The 22,437-nt window shown below is 43.1% G+C and overlaps 1 protein-coding gene and 1 long non-coding RNA gene across 3 annotated transcripts in view; one reads left to right on the top strand and one right to left on the bottom strand.

Moving 5' to 3' along the window:
* The first annotated feature begins 10,671 nt into the window (after positions 1-10,671).
* Positions 10,672-22,437, top strand: part of IL1R1 (interleukin 1 receptor type 1) — a 94,442-nt gene continuing 82,676 nt past the window's right edge. For both annotated transcript variants that reach the window (XM_021087129.2, XM_013995919.3), the window contains exon 1: positions 10,672-10,942. The gene's annotated coding sequence lies outside the window, so the exon portion shown is untranslated. The remainder of the gene's footprint in view (positions 10,943-22,437) is intronic.
* On the bottom strand, positions 12,195-21,355 carry LOC146404670 (uncharacterized). The gene is made up of 3 exons (XR_014839671.1): positions 20,945-21,355; positions 18,245-18,538; positions 12,195-15,330 (listed from the first exon to the last, which is right to left on the bottom strand). It is a non-coding gene; the product is annotated as an uncharacterized LOC146404670 (long non-coding RNA).

The raw sequence follows: 22,437 nt of genomic DNA, 5'->3' as shown, positions 1-22,437 counted from the left end.
TCCAATACAGTTTTTTTTTTTTTTTACTGTACAGCCTGTTGACCCAGTTACACATATCTGTACACATTCTCTTTTCTCACATTATCATGCTCCATCATAAATGACTAGACATAGTTCCCAGTGCCACACAGCAGGATCTCATTGCTAATCCATTCCGAAGGCAATAGTTTGTATCCATTCACCCCAAGCTCCCAATCCACCCCACTCCCCCCACTCCCCCTTGGCAACCACAAGTCTATTCTCCAAGTCCATGATTTTCTTTTCTGTGGCAAGGTTCATTTGTGCCCTGTATTAGATTCCAGTTTTAAGTGATATCATATGGTATTTGTCTTTCTCTTTCTGACTTACTTCACACAATATGACAATCTCTAGTTCCATCCATGTTGCTGCAAATGGCATTATTTTGTTCTTTTTTATGGCTGAGTAGTAGACCATTGTGTATATATACCACATCCTCCTAATCTAATCATCTGTCAATGGACATTTGGGTTGTTTCCATGTCTTGGCTATTGTGAATAGAGCTGCAGTGAACATGCGGGTGCATGTGTCTTTTTTAAGGAAAGTTTTGTCCAAATATATGCCCAAGAATGGGATTGCTGGGTCATATGGTAGTTCTATGCATAGTTTTTGAAGTTACTTCCATACTGTTTTCCATAGTGGTTATACCATTTTACATTCCCACCAACAGTGCAGGAGGGTTCCCTTTTCTCCAGACCCCATCCAGCATTTGTTATTTGTGGACTTCTTAATGATGGCCATTCTGACTGGTGTGAGGTGGTATCTCGTGGTAGTTTTGATTTGCATTTCTCTAATAATCAGGGATGTTGAGCATTTTTTCATGTGCTTGTTGGCCATCTGTACATCTTCCTTGGAAAAATGTCTCTTCAGGTCTTTTGTCCATTTTTCCATTGAGTTGTTGGCTTTTTTGCTGTTGAGTTGTATAAGTTGTTTGTATATTTTAGAGATTAAACCCTTGTCGGTTGCATCATTTGAAACTATTTTCTCCAATTCTGTCAGCTGTCTTTTTGTTTTCTTTTTGGTTTCCTTTGCTGTGCAAAAGCTTGTCAGTTTGATTAGGTCCCACTGGTTTATGTTTGCTTTTATTTCTGTTGCTTTGGGAGACTGACCTGAGAAAATATTCATGATGTTGATGTCAGAGAATGTTTCGCCTATGTTCTCTTCCAGGAGTTTGATGGTGTCTTGTCTTATATTTGTCTTTCAGTCATTTCAAGTTTATTTTCATGCATACTGTGAGGGTGTGTTATAGTGGCATTTCTTTGCATGCAGCTGTCCAGGTTTCCCAGCAATACTTGCTGAAAAGACTGTCTTTTTCTCATTTTATGTTCTTGCCTCCTTTGTCAAAGATTAATTGACAATAGGTTATTTATGTGACACATGGTTTTAATAAAAGAACAAAGAATGGTTATAGATTCCTAAAATAATTATATATGCCAGATACTGTTCTAAGTGCTTTACCTCTATTATTTCACTTAGCAGTCTCCATAAAAGAATGAAGCACGTGTAAATATTGTTGCTACTATAGAGGTGAAAAGCCAAGGCACAGAGAGGTTAAGAAATTTTCTCAGGGCCACACAGTGGGCTAAAGGTAGAGCTGGGATGCTTGACTGAAAAAAGGGCCTCAGAACAGTGAATATACGTGCTGAGCATGGGCCTGAGAAGTAAATGAATCATAATCTCTGAATTTTGTGGAGCTTTATGGGCACTTTCACCCTGTGCTTGTCTTACAGAATGGGGTTAGGGTGGCAGGGGTAGGGAGAGGAGCCATGTGGGCAGCTCCTGACAGCTGGTGTCCAGACTGCAGTTAGGACCTGGTTTCTCATTCCAGGCAAGTGCCTTTCCTTTCTTGGCAATCGAAAGGGGAAGATAGCATGACAACAGCTTGTTAACCACCCCTTTGGAGTTCCTGCTGTGACTCAGTGGGTTAAGTACCTGAGTAGTATCATGCAGTGGGTTAAGGATCCAGCATTGTCACAAGCTGTAGTGTAGGTTGCAGGTGTGGCTTGGATCTGGAGTTGCTGTGGCTGTGTTGTAGGCCAGCAGCTGCAGCTTGGATTCGACCCCTAGCCTGGGAACTTCCATATGCTGCAGGTGCAGCCCTAAACAGTAAAAAAAAAAAAAAAAACCAAAAACCATCCCTTTGAGTACAAGTCCTCAGATTTCTTAGCAAGACAGATTGAAGGGCATGAGAAAGAGGAACATGAAAGGAAGGATTACTTCGATCAGCTCTAGGGAACATGATTAGTGAGGAACCCCTCCACAGTGAGCAGGTTGGAGAGGAATTAAAGAGGATTTTTAAAAATTAAGACTTTATTATATATATTATATATTAAACTGTATTCTAATATATACATATAATATACATATACAATATATTATATATATTATATTAAACTATATTTATATGAAACAAACTATATTCTAATATATATATATAGTTTATTTATAGTATTGTGCCAATTTCTGCTATACAGCAAAGTGACCCAGGCATACATATATATGTTCTATCTCTTGGGATGAAAAATGATGGACAACAGTATGCATTTCTCATACTGTCTTCCATCATTTTCCATCCCAAGAGCCTGGAAATCGTTCCCTGTGCTGTATAGTAGGACAACCACTATAGAAAACGGTATGGCGGTTCATCAGAAAATGAAACATAGTACTACCATATGATCTAGCAATCCCACTCCTGGGCATCTATCCTGACAAAACTATAATTCAAAAAGATGGCGTTCCCATGGTGGCTCAGCAGTTAGCAAACACGACTAGCATCCAGGAGGACACAGGTTCAATCCCTGGCCTCGCTCAGTGGGTTAAGGATCCTGAGTTGCCATGAACTGTGGTGTAGGTCACAGACGTGGCTTGGATCCCGAGTTGCTGTGTCTGGCGTAGGCCAGTGGCTGCAGCTCCTATTGGACCCCTAGCCTGGGAACCTCCATACGCTTTGAGGGTGGGCCTAAAAAGACCAAAAAAAAAAAAAATTAAACAAAAAGATACACGCACCCCTATGTTCATAGCAGCCCTATTCACTATAGCCAAGATGTGGAAACAACCTAAATGTCCATCAACAGATGAATGGATTCAGAAGTAAAAAGGACTGAACTGACTTTTAAGAACTATCTCTTACAAAAGAACAGGGTTTGCCATTGAGTAAAACCTGAGTTCAGTGTCACAAGACTTTTGTTAACCCATCACCATAGTTAGACTTTTTAATTTTTGCAGTAAGCTGGAAAATTACTGTGGTTTTGGCCCATGAAATCTTCATCTAGGAGGACACGGGTCGAATAAACATGGAAAATGACACACACACACCTCCCAACACTTTTAATGATAATGGCTGTTAAAGTTAAGTAAATCAATTGCATTTGTTGATTTCCTTGTACTAGAGGCAGGGGTGTTTGTGGGCCATGGAAGTGTTGTCCATCCAGACTTTTATTTTTAATTAAAAAATGTTTTTCTTTATTTTTTACCTGAAGTATAGTTAATTTACAATGCTGTGCGTGTTTCAGGTGTACAGCAAAGTGATTCAGTTATATATGTATATAAACATATTCTTTTTCAGATTATTTTTCATTGTAGACTTTTTCTTTTGCTTCTTCTTTTTTTTTTGTTTCTTTGTTTTTTAGGGGCGCACCTGCAGCATGTGGAAGTTCTCAGGCTGGGGCTGAGTCTGAGGTGTAGCTGCCAGCCTACACCACAGCCACAGCAATGCCAGATCCCAGCTGTGTCTTCGACCTACACTGCAGCTCATGGCAACCTCAGATCCTTAACCCACTGAGTGAGGTCAAGGATCAAACCCATATCCCTATGGATACTAGTCGAATTCATTTTCTGCTGCACCACAATGGGAACTCCCTCCATTACAGACTCTTAAAAGATATTGAGTATAGTTCCCTGTGCTATACTTGCTCAGTGGGTTAAGGATCCGGCGTTGCTGTGAGTTCTGGTGTAGACTGCAGACGCGGCTCGGATCCCAAGTTACTGTGGCTGTGGTGTAGGCTGGCGGCTACAGCTCTGATTAGACTCCCAGCCTGGGAACCTCCATATGCCACAGGTACGGCCCTAGAAAAGATAAAAACACACACACAAATTTTTTTTAAAAATTGAAGCATAATTGATTTATAATGTGTTAGTTTCAGATGTATAGAAAAGTGATTCAGTTATGTATTATATATATATATATATATATATTCTTTTACAGATTCTTTTCCCTTATAGGTTATTAAACAACATTGAGTATAGTTCCCCGTATAGTAGTGTGTATCTGTTAATCCCAATATCCTAATTTATCCCTCCCCCAACTTTTCCCTCATCCAGACCTCTATTTTTTATTTTTTATTTATTTATTTTTTGTCTTTTTAGGGCCTCACCTGTGGCCTATGAAAGTTCCCAGGCTAGGGGTTGAATGGGAGCTGTGGCCGCTGGCCTACGCCACAGCCATAGCAACACCAGATCTGAGCTATGTCTGAAACTTACACCACAGCTCACAGCAATGCCAGATCCTTAACCCACTGAACGGGGTCAAGGATTGAACCTACATCCTCATGGATACTAGTCAGGTTTGTTTCTGCTAAGCCACGATGGGAACTCGATCACCCAGACATTTAAAATGTAGTATGTGAATAAAAACTTTTTTTTAAAATATAAAATGAAAACCATAGAGTCAAGACTGTGAAAAGGGGTAATGTGTCAGAACAGGAGGTGATACATAGCATTACATGGCACTAAAAATGATAGGGATGAAAGCCAAGTAATAGCATAAGAAACCACTTGTGACACAATATTAAATCAAAAGAGATTACAAAGACATAAGCGCATAGGAAAAAAAAAAAAAAAAAGAGTAGATGGAACTATCCAAAATGCCAACAGTGATGGGCGTTAGGTGGCAAGATCATGAAGAGTGTTTAAATCTCACTCCCATCTTCTGTATTGTGTTCTATTTTTTTATAACAATATATTAGAAAAATCTATACTGATCAGAATGTTTTGAACCTTCCCTCAAACTTAGTGACACTAACTAGTTAACTTGTCAAACAACAACCAAAGACAGTGTTTTCACCTAAAGTTTAGTGGTACAATAGGTCAGGCATACTTACTGTGCTATGACTCATTTTTAGAATTTGACAGATAATAAACATCACCTGACCTTATTAAAAACAATGACTTCCTCATTCACGGGAACAGCTAAAAGCTACACCTAAAGTTCACAGAAATATACAGCTAGGCACTGTGAGAGAGTAAACCAAGAAAGATGATGAAATCTAGAGATCGCAAATCTAGTTTTGGATTTGCCCCTCCTGGTCCCAGATTCCTATTTCAATATGCAGATAATGAGAAAATGCCCTGCTCAGCACCCTAACTTGCCACGAGGACAAAACACATCAACACAAAACAGCCCACAAGCTGATGAAAAATCAGAGGGCCAGGTAGAGCTGGCAGGAGGGATTCCTGTTAGATGCTTGTGCCCAGCCAGCTGGTCTCTGAATACGTCTGGGATGGGGTTTGGCTTGTTACACTGGGAGAGCTCTGTTGTTACAAAGATCTTTCTTGAAGGGGCCTCTGGAACTTTCTATTTCCACTGTCCTAGTTCTGTCCTGGGATAGGGTCCGTGGGCTCCTATCATGACCTTATGGCTTCCAGGTGTGCAAATATCAACCCCCTTGGCCTGTGGGCAGGTGGGAGGGCCTGGCTGGTCTTCTCTGGCCATGAGCAGCCCTCCTATCATTTCCTCTGAGTGCCATGGTGGAAGAACATTTGGAAAACATTGTTCTGGAGGATGATCTCAAGAGTGACCACTCTCCCTTGAACTAGAAGTTAACATTCCTACGCTCAGGCTCCAATCACATGTAGGGGCTCACAGAAGATGTCTTAGTCCATCAGATCCCATCACGTGCTTGACTTTGTCCTCCACCAGTGCTTTGGCTTTTTGTGTGTCCTGTCTTGACCTTCCATAATTAGGTGTGGGAAGTAAAACTAGAACTTTAGATTGGTCTCTGTTCAATTTCCTATTGTGAGATTTGGCCCATGTTTCCATCCTAATGGGATCTTTGGGATCCTGATTTGCTCACTCAATGAATCCAAAGTCCCATTTAAGCTCCAGTTCCCCCATCGTGTGGTGAGCTGTGCCCTTATGCTGTAGCTCCTGGTGCCCTTCCCACCTTCTGGTCTGGCTTGGTGGCCCCCTCCTCTTCTGCATTCATGCACCCCAAGAATATTATCAGGATCCGCCACCACAGTCTCTGGTTCTTGTTGCCATTTATCATTTGATAATTTATTTGGTTTCAGATTTCAGTTTTGCTTTCTAATCTTTTTTTTTCTTTCTTTTTTTTCTTTTTTGGCCTCCTCATGGCATATGGAGTTCCTGGGGCAGGGATCAGATCCAAGTTGCAGTTGTGACCTACCCCACAACTGCAGTGATACCAGATCTTTTAACCCACTGTGCTGGGCCGGGGACTAAACCTACGTCCAGGCACTGAAAAAACACCACCAGTCCTGTTGAGCCACAGTGGGAACTCCTTCCTTTCTAATCTTGAATTTGCTTTTTTTAGGGGTGGAATGTAGTGCTTTCCAACCTCCCCACCTCCTGTCCTTTTGACTTGCCACATCTTGAGGGTGACTATGACCTTGTCCATGCCCAGCCTGGCTGTCATTTTCCTGGAAGGCAACATGCATGGCACCCAAGGTTTTCCACTGTTGATTACCCTTCGTGTTAACCCATTTGTCATGGAGGACGGGTTTTGAGGGACATATCCAATTCTACTAACTATGTTCTTCATCTTGCTCATAAGAAAGAGGTTCGAAATGCTTTCATGAACTCCTGATTCATTAAATTCTCAGTACTCTTCCAGTCTCCCCATCTGTCACCTCATCATACAGAAGAGTCAATGAGCTTCACTCATCTTGGCTCATTCTGAGTCAGTTCATGCTGCTTTCCCTTAGCGAGCAAGGCTTCCTTAAATGTTGAAAACTGTCACTGTAACAATTCATCTTGGATCTTTCGTGCTTGCTAATCTGTGCTTGCACAGCCCCTCAGACACAGTGGGGGATGTGGAAGGTGTCTGGAGGCATGAAGTATTAAGGGATGGGATTCTCCAAAGAGGCGTAGGAGGAAGCTGGAAGACTCAGTGTGACTTAGTGGCCTGGAAGAGTCATGGAGATGGTCCATTTTGTTTACGTGTCATTGCCTGGAATAGGAGTGAAATCAGCCTGCAGAAATCAAGCCAGATTCTCCCAGGGCATAACCGCAAAGGTCATGAGGCAGCCACTGGGCATGGGTTCTTAACTCTCCAGTGGAAAGGGACAAGGGTTAAACTAACAGACGGTGCCCTGGAGGAGAACATGTGGAACAGTGCTCTTCAAACTGTAACATGCACGCAAGTCACGTGGGGCATCTTATTACAATATTGATTCGGATTCAGCTATTTCGGGGTGGGGCCTGAGATCCTGCATTTTTAGCACATTCCCTGAAGATGCCCCTGGCCCCTGGCCACACTTTGTGCAGCAAGGATTTAGATTAGACTGTATTTTTGTTTTTCAGATGTAGAAACTGAGGTTCAGAAAGATGATGTGGTTTCCCCAAAGCCACATCCATGAAGTTAAAGCAGGCTCTTTCACTCTCCTGGGGCCCAGTCTGGGTCTGTTCAATTACAAAATTACTAAGTTGCTGGACCTGGTAAAACGGTTTACCCCCAACCCCTGTTCTTAAGGACCCATAGTATGTGAGGCAAGGTCAGATTCTGGGTACGGATATGCTTGTACCCAGGCACACATACATGCACAAAAGTGCATGTGCCTCTTTGCAATCTTCTTTCTCATCAGCTGAGATGGGTAGAAAATACCTGGACCACACACAGACTAAGGATCACACATGGAAAACATGGGTTACAGCCACATTAAAGGTATTCTTGAATGCAAACCCATTCTGACTGTGAACTTTAATTTTTTTATTTTTCTTTTTTTAAATGATTTTCACTTTTTTCCATTATAGTTGGCTTACAGTGTTCTGTCAATTTTCTACTGTACAGCAAAGTGACCCAGTCGCACATACATATAGACATTCTTTTTCTCACATTATCCTCCTCCATGATCCATCACAAGTGACTAGATGGAGTTCCCAGTGCTAGACAGCAGGATTTCGTTGCTTATCCATTCCAGATGCAATAGTTTGCGTCTATTAACCCCAGATTCCCAGTCCATCCCACTGTATAAACTTTTCCATAAAAATATTTCAGGAAAATATATGAGCTATTTCTGACCTCTTAAGTATAAATACAGATGTTTTGGAGTTCTGCAGAGATCCTGTTGCTGAGAAAGTTGTCATCATGACGTCTTCTGGGAGTTTTAATAGTAAAAGCTCTGGGCTTGGCTCAGTGAATTCTGTACTGCAGCCTCCATAAACGACCCTGGAGTTTGGAGATTTTCCATGAATTTCTGGTATTGAACTTTTGCTGCCAACTATGATTGCTTGTTTTCTTTGAACTCTGTCGGGGGGGGGGGGGACGACTAAGCAACTGACAAACCCAGGCAGGAGTGTGTGTGTGTGTGTGTGTGTGTGTGTGTCTTTTTCTCTATCCTTAGAAGCAGAAAGGAGGAAGGGAGATTTGTCTGCAGTGAAAAAGAGGTTCAGAAAAATCCTGGGAATGAAATCTTCCCTCTCTACTAAATGTTCAGTCAAGATAAACTAATTACAGAAAAACTGGGGTCACAAACTCCTATGGGGGAGGGTCAGCTACCTTCATCGGGTTAAACCCTTTTGTGTCTCATCCACAGCCTCCCCGTCTATTAGGTAATAAGCTTCTTAGGGTCCACAGCTGGGTTTTTCTGATCTTTATTCTTCCTCCAAACAACATGGGAGGATCTTGTGTGCAGGGGGTGGCCAGAAGCATCCCTTCAATGAAATGGCATGAATAGTACCCAGCCAGCAGCCTGGAAGGTGCTAGCACGTTTCTAAGGGTAGAGCAGCTCAGACCAGTGGGGCTGCCCCTAGATCTTGGGATGGTTTAGCTGCCAGGTCTGAGCTACTCCACACTGGAGGAAGGATGGAAAGTCCCCCCACCCCTCCACAGCAGGGCATCTCAGCTGTTTCAGTGAGGCTATGTCTTTACCAGCCCATTGACTTACCAGATGGTCTAGTTCTGAACACTCACAGCATAGGTGGGTTAAAATGTCAACAAAACCTGTATGGAAATATTGCCTTAACCCAAGACCATTCTGCGTACTCAAAGGCTGGAATCCTTGTCCATGGCCCAAGTGGAACATATGGTCTTTCAATTCCGGCTCATTAATCTGCCCTTAATCACCGCCACTTGGTAATTACCAAGCATGGGAAGGCCTCCTGGAACCACTTCTGGGAAGGTACCGAGAAGTGTGAGGAAACCGCACGTTCCCTGAGTACATACTCCCTGTTCCCAAATAAAGAGCGTGGGTGGCTGGAAAGACTCAAAGAGCAAGGCCAGATTGGGCTCCACCTGGGTTTCACCCTGCCTGGCTGAGCACTTACCTTTTCTGCGCCTCAGTCGCCTTACCGGTAAAATGGGCTTTAAGAACTCACACTGCCTAGAAAAAAAGCCTGGCACATAAGAAGTCCCCAATCTTGCTGTCTCTGTTACTGTTAAGGTGGGAAGAGGAGGGTTCCGAGCAGGGAGCTCCACCCCAGGAGGCAGTAGGGGGCATGCTAGAGTGAAAGGCAGTGAAGGGCGGAAGCATGAGGGGAGGGAAGAGGAGCGGGCGCGTGGTGCCTGTGGCTTCTTCACATTCAAGAGGATAAGAGAGCTGGACAGGTTGGTGGCTACAGAGCAGGTGCAAGGCAAGGTCTTCTGGAGTCAGTAGTGGCCCATCCAGATAGCTGCAGAGGGTCCTTTTAGAGGGCAGAGGGGATGAGGCAGATGCATGGGCAGCCTCGGGGTGGGACTTGTTGCTGGAATAGGAGGTTTGGTCGTTTTGGCCCTTTGCTGCAGGCCTTTGAGAAGAGCTGTGATAAGTGCAACTGCGTTGTATCCAGAGCCTGGATCTGAGTGCAGGGGCAGAGGGGCTGTGCGAAAAATCGAAGAGGGATTCGAGGGCATGTCTCTCATGGATGGATCAGGTGGCCATGCCTGGGGGCCAGAAGCTTTCTTTGCCTACCAGCCCACCTCTCCAAATTCGCCCTGCCCTGACGCAGCCTGAATTGAGAGGGGACCAGTGGGTCTCCCTGCTTCTCAGATGCTGAGAAGAGTTCCTTGCAGTGTCCCCCAGGGTGCGTGACCTCAGGAGGAGGCCTTGCAAAGACCTGAATGAAAGGCCCTGTGGCATCGCAGGGGCTCACATCTGTGGGTATGGTTACCACAAAGATTGGGAGGTGGGCAATAGGGCAGGAGGGGAGGACACCCCAAACCTGGCCTTGACTTAGCCAGACTGATGACAGAAACAGTGACAGCCTGGATGTCCATGGGCCAGCCTTGCCCAGGTTGATGGCGCAGTCATTTGAGAGGAGAGACACAGCCTGTGAACCGTTAGGAGTGAATGTTTAGTGGAGAGCATGGTGTTTCGAAAGGGCTTGGCACGTTTTCTGAATGCTTCTGGCTGCTTGCCGGGCTCTGAGCTTCCTGTTCATAGTTCCCCACATGTGTCACTGCTGAGGATTAAAGCTCTTACAGGCGTCACCCGGAGCCCACTTTCTCTTCTCACAGACTCAGCACAGCTGGGACGGCTGACAAGATGTGAGGCATCAGGCTTGTGCTTCACCCTCAAAGCTCTTTGGAAAAAGAAAAGAGCCGTTAGCAGCTCTATCCAGGGCTGTCTTCAAAATGCACTTTTGTTTTTAATAAGCACGGTCAACTCAGCTGGCTTCGCTTGGGGGGAGAAATCCTGCCGGCTTCCCTGTGTTACCACCTCCCGTGGGGCCAGCCAGTCCCAAAGGCTCCAACCATGAGAAAAAGAGACGGTAAGATGATTGCTTTGCACTCTAGTTTTTGTTTTTGTATTTTTCCCTCCTTTTCCCTCTGTTTGCTTATTCCCCAGTGAAGTCTTTAGGAGGGACAAATGGAATCTGAAAATACTGACACTGTTACGCTATTTGTTGAAACAAGATCGGAAGGATTTCTTGGGCTTATGTGGTTTGTAGGCATATTTAACCCCACGATGTGTCTGTGAGCCCTGTTTAAAGATCACCTATGATTACATATGTTTTATTCTGTGGAATATTAACTAGGAAAATCTGTGGCAGATATATTTTATGGCTATGTCCTACCTATAAGTCATCAATAGTTATGTGGCTTTTGGTAAATCATGAGGCTTAAGTGAAGGATATTATAAATTAAGTCCTTTTAAAGTGCTCTAGTCGAAGCTAGAAGGAAGACTTGTTTTATGATTTTCCTTGATACTTCTCCTGTTCCAGAGAAGCATCATCTGGCCCCATGTTTGGCTGAAGGCCTTGTATTACTCCAAGCAGACATGATTGGTTGCATTTAAAATGATAACACATTGTCTTTGCAAGCCTTGTACATGCTTCCTGCCATCAGGGCTTACAATGGAATTTTTAAAGCTTGAGCATGTTTTTTTTTTTTTTTCCCCCCAGGGGCTTTTGCTAATGTTACTTACACCTGTGGCCGTAGGCTGTAGGCATTCAATTGGATGATCAGCATCGCCCTGTATTTTTTATCGGACACCCTTGATCCTCATACTTCCTATCAATAGTGTTGTTGTGTGAAAGAACAGGAAAATGGGACAGAATCTGAGCTACTAAAGAAAGGAGAGAAGAAAGCCAAAATGAGAACAAAATGAAGTTTACCATTCAATTCAGTTCAACTTAAACCTCCGTGTTGCTCTTATACCAGATGCGAGTTTGCACTTTGGCTGTGAAGGTGTGAAGAGCTGGGTGGGGGAAGGACGTTTCAAAAGGTGTAGCTAGTGACCAGCTGGTTCGGCGGATCACTGTGTCCACCCAAAGGTGGCTGGAGGCCATGGTGTGTGTGCTGGGGGCCCATGTGCTGCGGGCCAAGGGGAAATCTGTGTCCATGTTAATACGTGGATCCCCTGGAGAAAGGAGACCACACGTTGTCTGGAAGGAGTAGGGACACTTCTCGAGATGAATTTCATCTTCCTACTAGTGGTGATGCATTTTATTTTATTTAAAGCTATATTTATCGGCGTATAGTTGATTTACAGTGTTTCACAAGTGCAGCAAAGTGATTTAGTTATACACACACACACACACATATATCATTTATTTTCAGATTCTTTCCACTGAGTATAGTTTCCAGTGCTATACAGTAGAACCTTATTATTTATCTTATGTAATTTGTGTGTATCTGTTATTCCCAAATTCCTAATTTATCTTCCCCCTTGTCTTTCCTCTATGGTAACCATAAGTTTGTTTTCTATGTCTATGAGTATTTCTCTTTGTAAATAAGTTCACTTGTAACATATTTTATATTCCACATATAAGTGATATCATGTGATATTTGTCTTTGACTTCACTTAGTCTGATAATCTCTAAGTCTATACATGTTGCTGCTACAAATGGCATTAATTGATTCTTTTTTATGGCAGAGTAATATTCCACTGTGTGTGTTAATGTGTATGTGTGTGACATCTTCTTTAATCATCTATTGACATGTAGTGATGAATTATAAAAAATGCTTATGACCTGTCTCTACTTAACATTCAGTTTACAGTCTTAACCCACTAACCCTTTGGGGCATTGTTAACTTGCTTAGTAGAGAAACTCCACAGGCAAGGTTAAAGAATGGCTAAGATACCTTTCTTAAGTATTTTGAATGCCTTTAAAAGTGTATACAGATAGCACATACTCACAGTTAAAAATAAAGAAAGAATACATAGAGATGAATGAAGAAGGTGAAACATCAAAACCTAATATTGTGAGATAGATACTGCTAATATTTTGGTGGGTATGGTTTCTCTGAATGCATTTACATCTTGGAAAAAGCATGCTCAGACTGTCCATTCTGTTTTATTATCTGCTTTTCCCTTTCAGCAAAGCATCTTGCCATGCTAATGAATTTCTTCCTCCACAGATGATTTGCTGAATCATGTTGGTAGATATTTGATTTCTGTCTTTTCACTTCTTAACATTACCAAAACAAACATCATTGGGGGGGAACCTATGCATCTCTTCCTGATATTTCCTTGGAATAAAATCCCAGAGGTCAAAGGGCGAAAGTATATTTGAAGCTCTTGATTCTGTTACTGAATTCCTCTAGGAAAGTGCATTCGTGTACATACCCTCCAGCACTGTATAGACACCACTTCCCCACACTTTCACCGGCTGGGTTTTATTTATTTATTTTTAAGTGTGCTAATCTGATAACTGGCAAAGAGTATCTTGTCTTCATTTGTGTTCAGGACACTTTTTGGGGGTGAAACCTTCTGGTTTCTTACTCTCTTCCTCTAGGTTCAACTTCTTGTCTTTTTTGGTTACTCATTATCAAACCCGTTCTCGCTCATAGCAACTTTTGTCAACCTAATTTCTGAGGTCTTTGATCTCATTCGATGTCTCTCAGCAGGTCTGCAGAGAGTGTGGGGGAATCAGATGCTTTTGCTCTGATTTTTACCATTTGAACAACCTCGGGCAAACCTCAGTCTTTATGATTGTATCTCCTTTTTAGCTATAAAATTTAGAGATAAGGGCTGACTTTCCCTCTCACCACAGGATTGTACTGGGAACAGAAGAGGGCTAGAAGAAAGTTCTTTAAATAGAAATAAAGTAAAAAATACCGAGTGGTACTATGACTATTATTGTTAATATGCAGTTTATATTTTCACCTTATGGGATATTTAGCTTTTAGAGAGCTGTATGCCGAAGTTTGGATAGTGTTTCCTAATTCTAAACTGGGAAAGGGGTGTGTGACAACATATTGCTTAGTTCTGAGAGTCAGCAGCACCTGGATATACTTTAGATTAAAAATGGGTTTATTGTGTTGCTTATTTATCTCATTTGCATATGGGATAACATGCCATTCTTTTCATATTGCATTGTCACCATTCACTTGCTTTGCTCTGATCCCCAGTGAGAGCTTCTCAAAGACAGGGGCGGGTTTGCTGTGTTCCTTTCTCCAGGGCCTGGTTTGTGGCCTGACACCCTGTGGGGGCTTGAGAAACATTTCTCGAATGAGTCAGTGGAAGGGACCTAGGAATGTTTTTACCCAACTTTGCAGGGAAATGACTATCCCCAAAAGGAATTATAGAGGATTTAAAAATGGAGCTTTTCTGGGGCATGTTGATTGTTTTATTCATTTAATTGAGTGTGGGTCGGTTTCTGTTTCTACTCAGTAAAACTTTAAAGCTCTTAATGGCTGTTAAGCAAATGAATACAAACCCAGGGTAGAACCAGGAAAACAGGTGGCAGCTTTTGTGAGTACAAGGCTTATGGACTTGGCATGAGTATGCAAAGCTTTATACTTTCAGGGGTATAGAGTTTCTCCCTGACTGTTAGCTCAGTGGTCAGCTGTTAAAATCAGCACCAAGTGCCCATTGGGCAATGGTTTGGATCTGGTGCTGAATAAGTCATGATGATGGCACATAACTAAGGGAGCACTTCCAATGTGTGAGACCTGGTTCTAAGAGCTCCTATTTGAGGTGGTCTTTATTATTACCTCACTTTGCAGGTTAAGAAACGGGAGCCCAGGGATGTGATTGTGATTTACCTCAAGTCACATCAGTGGTTAGTGTGGGGTTGGGATTCATGAAGCAGTCTCACTCTGGAGTCCACAGAGTGAGTGCTGAATTTGAGAGATGATGACTGTGGTTTGGGGATGGCTGACGATGTCCGTGCTGTGCCCTTGGGTATGGAGTCCACATTACTGAGTTCCTACTAAGGAACGTGCACTATTCTGGGTTCTTTCCAGCCACTGACTCTAGCCTTTCTCACAACGTTGTAAGACTGGTGCCATTGTTCCAGCTCTAGAATCAGACCAACTGAGACTTTGAGCAGTTCAGTAAGTGACTCAAAGGAACCAGTGAGGGCTAAGACAGCCGTCCATCCACGTCAAGTCCATTTAGCCTCCTAGCCCATGTGCTGTGCTGGTGACAACTGGGTGCTGATCCAGAGATGCTGAAGGTCCAATTCTGTTTCACTGGGAACTGTTGAGGCTTGAACCTCAGCCAAGTAATCCTTTCATTCAGGGGCTCCAGGGGTCTGTCAATCTGTCCCTGACTCTTTGTCGGTCAAGTTGAAATGGTACCTGGAGTTCATTTTCAGGCCGTGTATTCCCTGGCAGGACCATCCAGAAGGCTGGGGTGAAGTCTGGAGAGGCCTAGCTTCATTTTCTCCTGGGAAACTCACCTGTCTTATTTTTGCTAGTTGTTCAGGTTCTAAAATGGGGATAGGAATATAACTTGAAGAATATAAGTTTTTTTTTTTGTTAATTCAACAACATTTATTTAGTATTAATTGTTTGTCAGACCTTATGTAGGTGTGCATTACATTTTTTTTCTTAAAAAATTTTATTTAAGACTATAATTTGAAATAGTACTTTACTTATTTTTCGGTTAGACTTTCCATTAAGGTTTTAGAACTCAGACTTTTTTTTGAACGAAAACACAAAGTTTGTGTGCTTTTGAATAGATAACACAATTTAAAAGGCCTTAAAGAGGCTATTCAGTGAAATCATTCCCTCTTTCTCATACATGGGTGACTCGTCAATAGTTTCTTCACACTGTATCAGTCAGGGTTCTCCCTCTGTAGAGTCAACAGGAAATAGATGTATTGTTTGTATATGTGTCTATCTGTCTGTCTATCTATCTATCTCTTATCTATAAAGAAAGAGTTATTATAAGGTATGGGCTGCCTCAATGCCATTTATGGAGGCTAAAAAGTTCTAGGATCTGCCGTCTACAGGGTATAGACCCAGGAAAGTAGGTAGTGTAGTTAGAAGGCTTGAGATCCAGAGAGCGATGGTGTAGACTCCTGTCCAGTCTGAAGGCCTAAGAACCAGGGTACCAAAGGCAGGAGAAATTGATGTCCTAGCTCAAGAGGGCAGACAGAGTTAATTCAACTTTCCTCTGCCTTTTGCTCTGTGTAGGCCCCCAAGGGATTGGAATGAGGACTGTCCTTGCTGGGGAGGGCTATCAGCTTCGCTCAGTTCACCACTTCAGGTGCTGATTATTTCCAGAAACAGCCTCACAGATACACTCAGAAGCAAGGTTTAACCAGCTCTCTGGGCATCTCCTGGCCCAGTCCAACCAACATGTAAAATTACCCATCACACACACCTCTTCTGTATGTACCCTCTTCCATGTCTGTATCTAACCTGCTGCTTTGTAGCCTTTTGGCAACTTTTCAATTGTTCGCAGTCTTTTGCTGTTACAACCAATGTTGCAATGAATAACAAACAGCTTTGCCTGTGTCATTTTGCAGAAGTGCCCGTAAGCTTAATTGTTAGCTAAATTCCTAGAAGTGGCACTGCTGAGTCAAAGGCTATGTGCATTTGTGATTTGATATAAATTTCAGAACTGCCCACCTACTTCCCACCAGGTTATACCAATGAACACCTCTGCCCGGAATGTTTGAGAGAATGTTTCCCCATGCACCTGTCAACACAGTATACGCGTAAACTGGTTTTTTTTTTTTTAATTTTTTTAAGTTTGGTGATTTTATAGGGGGAAAAGTTTAACTCAGTATGTTTTTGAATTTTTCATATCTCACATCATAACTGCAGTTTTTAGACATGATTTTTTAAAGAGCAATTTTAAGTTCAGAGCAAAATTGAGGGGAAGGTATGGAGAATTCTTACATACCTTCTGCCCCACATGTGTATAACTTCCTCTGTTATATTCCCCTCCCAGAGTGGGATATTTGTTACAACTGATGAGCCAACATTGACACATCCTCCTCCAAAGTCCATAGTTTACCTTAAGGTTCACTCTTGGTGACCATCTGAGTGTTTTGACAAACATACAATGACATTTTTCCACCCTTAGCATGTCATACAGAATATTTTCACTGCCCTACAAGTCCTCAGTCCTCTTCCTATTCTATACCTTCTCCCGCTGTTACTGTGACAACCCCTGATCTTTTTATTGCTTCCGTGTTTTCATAGAATGTCATGTAATTGAAATTGCACATTATGTAGCTTTTCAGACTGACTCCTTTCACTTAGTAATATGCACTGAAGGTTTCTCCAGGTCTTTTCATGGCTCGATTGCTCATTTCTTTTCAGCGCTGAATAACATCCTGTTGTCTGGATGGACCACAGCTGATTTAACCATTCACCTACTCAATGGCCCCTTGGTTGCTTCCATGTTTTGACAATTGTGAATAAAGCTTCCATAAACATCCCCGTGCAGGTTTTTGTGTGGATGTAATTTTTCAGCATCTTTGGGTAAATATCAAGGTGTGTAATTGCTGGATTGTACAGCAGTGCAGGTTTAGTTTTGGGAGAAACCATCAGACTGTCTTCCAAAGTGGCCACACCTTTTTGCCTTCCCACCAGCCGTGAAGGAGGGGTCCTGTTGCTCCATATCCTTGGCAGCACCTGCTGTCAGTGCTGCGGATTTTGGCCATTCACATAGGTGTATGGTGGCATTGGGATTATTTTGAAGCCAGTCGTGATCATGACAATTATTTTTTGAGGCCTTATGGGTGTCTGTGGGATGCCACAGTAGGGGAAGGCTATCTGGATGCTGCCCTCAAGGGTCATCCACAGCAGCTGGCGGCAGCTTGAGGTGTACTTATAAGGATAAGCACCACGAAAGACACAGACAGCTGCTGGGACAGTGGCTAAGGGCTGGGTCTGTATTGCCTGGTGATGGAGGGTCCTTGAGAGGAAGGGTGAGGTCTGAGGCAGAGGGAACAGAGGCATTTGAGCCCTGCTGAGGGGCTGAAGAAGGTCTGTAGGTAGGGGCTAAGTGAGTGGGAAGGAGCTTGGAAATGGAGACAAGGCCAGATCACAGTGGTGTAGACAGGGGTGGGACTTGGGACCCTTGCTGCAGTGGATGCAATGCTTGTACCTGGACAGACATCTCTTCCAGCAACCCAATACAAAGAAAGTATAAGGGACTAAAAATAACTACGTGCCCTGTGCAGTTGGGGCAAATTATAGGCAGGAGGATTAAAAAAAAAACTAATACCCCAGCTGCCACTTCTGAAGAACCAAGAGCAAAAGCATGCCCCCTGCAATACCACCAAAGGGGTGGCAGACCATCTAAGCCAACAAGGGAAACTGTTGTTTGTTTTTGTTCCCCCCTCCCCCTGCCCCCTGCAGCTGGGGCCCCAATAAAGCCTTACCTGAGCTTCTTGCCTGGTGTTTTAGCAATTTCTATTCATTAAGGAGGCCAAGAACTCTGGATGGTAATAGGCTCAGCCGTCTTCCAGCTCCTGCTCTCCATGGCTGGGTGCTTTACACATGTTACCAATGCTCCGTACACACGTTTTACCATTTTCCACTTTGCCAGAGGAAGATGGGGCATAGAGCCAGCAGAAATAGGAAGGCACCGTCTCAAGCTGGTGGCAGATGAATAACAGAGTCAGGATTTGAACCTGGGTCCACTGGGCTCCCAAACTTCTTCATGTTTCATTGTGCTGAAATGATAATGATTCTCAAAGAAGGGAAATGCTAGTTGATGGGATAGTTCTTTTAAAGATGCAATTGAACTCATATTTGTTTGAGTGCTGAAGTTTTCAGCGTTTGTTCACAGGAGGAACATGATTAAGCCTCCCCTCTACCATCTCTGCTGGGAATGTATCATCCAAATTGTCACATGTTATCTGTAAGCTAGGGTTTTTTTTTTTTTTTTTTTTTTTTTTTAAGGCATTGCATGCAAGGGTTACTTTCTAGCCTCTGAAGTCGTCTATAGATAACATTTAATCTAAAATCAATATGAGTGAAATATATATAATAAAATACCAATTCAAGTACCATAGGGATTTGATAGAAATTTCCCTGCCTGAAGTAGGTGGGAAAATTCTGGTCTCAGAAATCATATCATCTGTCTGGTAAAGAGTAATCTGTGTTTTAAAAAAGATAAGAGATAACTGGTGTTGGCAGGAATGTGGAGAAAAGGGAACCCTGTTATATTGCTGGTGGGAATGTAAATTGGTGCAGCCACTCTGAGACACAGTATGGAGGTTCCTCAAAAAATTAAAAAATAGAACCACATATATGATCCAGCAGTTTTGTTTCTGGGTGTATATCCAAAGGAAGTGAAATCACTATCTCAAAGAGATATCTACACTCCCATGTTCATTGCAGCATTATTCGTAATATATTCATAATGGCCAAGAGATGGAAACAGTCTAAGTATCAACAGATGAATGGATAAAAAAGATGGGGTATGCATTAGACGTACGATAGAATATCATTCAGCCATGAGAACGAAGGAAATCCTGCCTTTTGCAACAACATGGTTGGAACTTGAGGACATTCAGCCAAGTGAGATAAGGTTGACAGAGGAAGATAAATAATGTATGATATCCCTTCTATGTGGAATCCCCAAAATGGAACTTGGAGAAACAGAAAATAGTGTTGCTAGGGGCTAGGAGTGGAGAAGATGGGGAGATGTTGGTCAAAGGGAACAAACTCCTAGTTATAAGAATAGCAGGTTTGGGGGTCTAATGTACAGCATGGTGATTGTAGCTAATGTACTGTGTTATGCACTTGAAAGTTGCTAAGAGAGTAGGTTGTAAATGTTCTCACCACAAAAAAGAAGTTGTAATTCTGTGATGGGGTGGAGGTTTTTAGTTAACAGTATGGTGGTGATATTGGGCAGTATGAAAACGTATCAGATCAATACATTGTATACTTTAAACTTACATAGTATTGTATGTCAATTATATTTCAGTTAAGCTCCAGACAAACAAAAGAATAATCTGTAAAACTATATGCAAAGATTCACAAGATTTCTGTCCTGAAGAGAAAAATATATGATTCTAGTCGGGGGTGATACTGTGACTTGGTTTAAAATAAACCTCATGTGATATTTGCCATGACCAACTCTTTTGAATAAATTTCCCTCCAGATTTAAGCATTTCTCTAGATTAACACAGCGGGTTACTCTGCTGAGTCATAGGGAGAAGGGGAGGTTACATTTTTGCTATTGTAATAATGTGGGAAATTACACCTGACATCACTCAGCACACTTGGATATTTCTCACCACCCTCCAATTCTGAGATTTATTTCACCACAAGATCAGAGTTCTAAATTTTTTTCCTCCCAGTTGAAATGCTGAAGAAATTTAGATAATGCGACATAGTGTATAAAACTAGGTTCATAGGAGCATGAAAAATGCTGGGGCTGGTGGTGGAGGAGTGGTGGTGGCAGAGACAGGCACTTCCTTTAGTCTGGAACTGATGTCTGGATCATAAATTATTGTTCTGGGGAAACTGGCTGTGTGTGAATAAGGCTCTGGACTCTTCCTCTTCCCAGCCCCTGTCAGCTCAGTGTAGAAAAGTGTCACTTAGCTACACACAAATACAACAAACATCTGTTGACTGTGATCACCTTCTATGGTCTAGGTCAGTGTTTGTCAAACTTGATGGCACGTTGGAATCACCCGGGGAGCCTTAAGAACTACAGGTGCCTGGGCTTCTCCCCCAGAGGTTCTGATAGCATTGATCTGGGTTGCTACCTGGGCAGAAGGATTTTTTAAAATACCTCTCCAGGAGCGGCTGGTACAATGGGGGCTGAGAGCCACTGACCCGGGGAAGAAGACAGCCATAATTTGCATAAATCACCCAAGTCAGCAAGAAGCTGGCTAGTGCAGGGCTGTCCTGAGTGATTGCCAAATCATTCTGCTGGGGGAGTTTAGGTCCATTTCCCAGAAATCCTTGCCCCTGGACACGATCAAAGGCTCTCTGTCCTGTCAGTGTGGTATGAATTTTCTAAGGGATGATGGGTGTAAGTGAAGTAAATGTAACCTCTTTCATCTCCGGCAAAGATTTAAATGTCTACTCTGCTCAAGCTATGGTTGGTCAGGGAAAGAGCTTACCTTTCGTCATTTGATGAATATCAGGGAGGGAAGTCATCCTTGCAGACTGAGTGGTGCTGGTGCCGCTGAGGATGGGGAAGTGAAGCTGAGGGCTCAGAGGAGGTGGAGTCCTGTGTTCCCTGGTGGATGGGGTGGGACCCTAGAATGCTCTCTGGCAGAAGTGTGCAGCATTGGGATGGGTCTCGAAGGAAGGGGAGGAGGAGGACTTGAGCTGAAGGAGGGAGAAGGATTGACATTCTGGGCAGAAGGAAAGAGGGAGCGATTGGGAAACTGGCAAAGAGGCTGAGCTGTGATTTGACCTCAGCCAAAAAGCATCACGTCAGGGAGGGGCACTAGCTCAGGAAAGTGGAGTTCTGAGCTAGGAAGGGAGGTGAGGAGGGTCTGGAGCTGAGAGCAAAGTGTCTGGGCTTCATCCAGAGCAGTAGGGGGCCCTGCACGGGGGTTCTCCCTGCCAAGGCTGACGTGTAGGACAGGTGGGGGCTTGCCCAGCACCATGTATCCAGCTAATCTGGTTGCTTTAGAAGAACAGTGTGTTCTGGTCTGACCACCTCCTTTGACGAGGGGGGAAAAAAGCATATGCAGGTTATACATGTCAGTTTTGCATCCACAAGGTGGGCATGTTATTGCATGGACACAGTTCAGACTTTTCCTGGTTGCTGCCTTATTCATCTCTCCTTTTCTCTAACTTCTGAGGCTTCCTCCCCCCTAGTCCGTCTTCTGAGGGAGAAATTTAAGAGCTTCCCACACATAGAATTTTGATGTCTCAAATGGTAATAGCGAAACTCTGAATATAAAAAGATTCCGTGGCCATTAAGAGGTTTGATGATTCACACGGTATTTACTTCATTTTTGGCCACCTTGACTCTTAAGTAAATAGGGTAACTGCTCCCCACCTCCTTTCTTTTCAATATACCGTAATAACATCAAAAGGTCAGCCAGGCTTGGGCATGAATGGACAACACACTTCAGCCAGTGATATTTCTGGATGAATTTTATTGCATCTTAAATGTTCTTTAATATATTTGGAGAATTTGAAGAACATGCCACTAGTGATTCATCCTAAAAGGAGACGAGAGAGAGTGATTTCCTTAGAGTTGTTATCACTTTATCTGAGCCTGATTTTAACTTCTCTCACAGATAGAAGAGTTTGGTGGAGTTCCCGTTGTGGCACAGCAGAAATGCATCCAACTAGGGACCATGAGTTTGTGGGTTTGCTCCCTGGCCTCCCTCAGTGGGCTGAGGTTCCGGCATTGCCATGAGCTGTGGTGTAGGTTGCAGACGTGGCTCAGATCTGGTGTTGCTGTGGCTGTGGTATAGGCCAGAAGCTGCAGCTCTGATTCCACCCCTAGCCTGGGAACCTCCATATGCCTCGGGTGCAGCCCTAAAAAGCAAGAAAAAGAAGAAGAGATTGGTGGTTGCCAGAGGTGGAGGGTAGGGAGGGGTAAAATGGTTGAAAGGGTCAGAATGTACCAAATTCCAGTTGTACAAGAAAC

Source organism: Sus scrofa, chromosome 3, assembly GCF_054392235.1.
Source record: "Sus scrofa isolate SSC_HxYL_T2T_F1_AM1 chromosome 3, Sscrofa_HxYL_maternal_Yorkshire_Landrace_v2.0, whole genome shotgun sequence".
Classification (NCBI taxonomy): domain Eukaryota; kingdom Metazoa; phylum Chordata; class Mammalia; order Artiodactyla; family Suidae; genus Sus; species Sus scrofa.
This window is presented reverse-complemented; position numbering and strand designations above follow the sequence as displayed.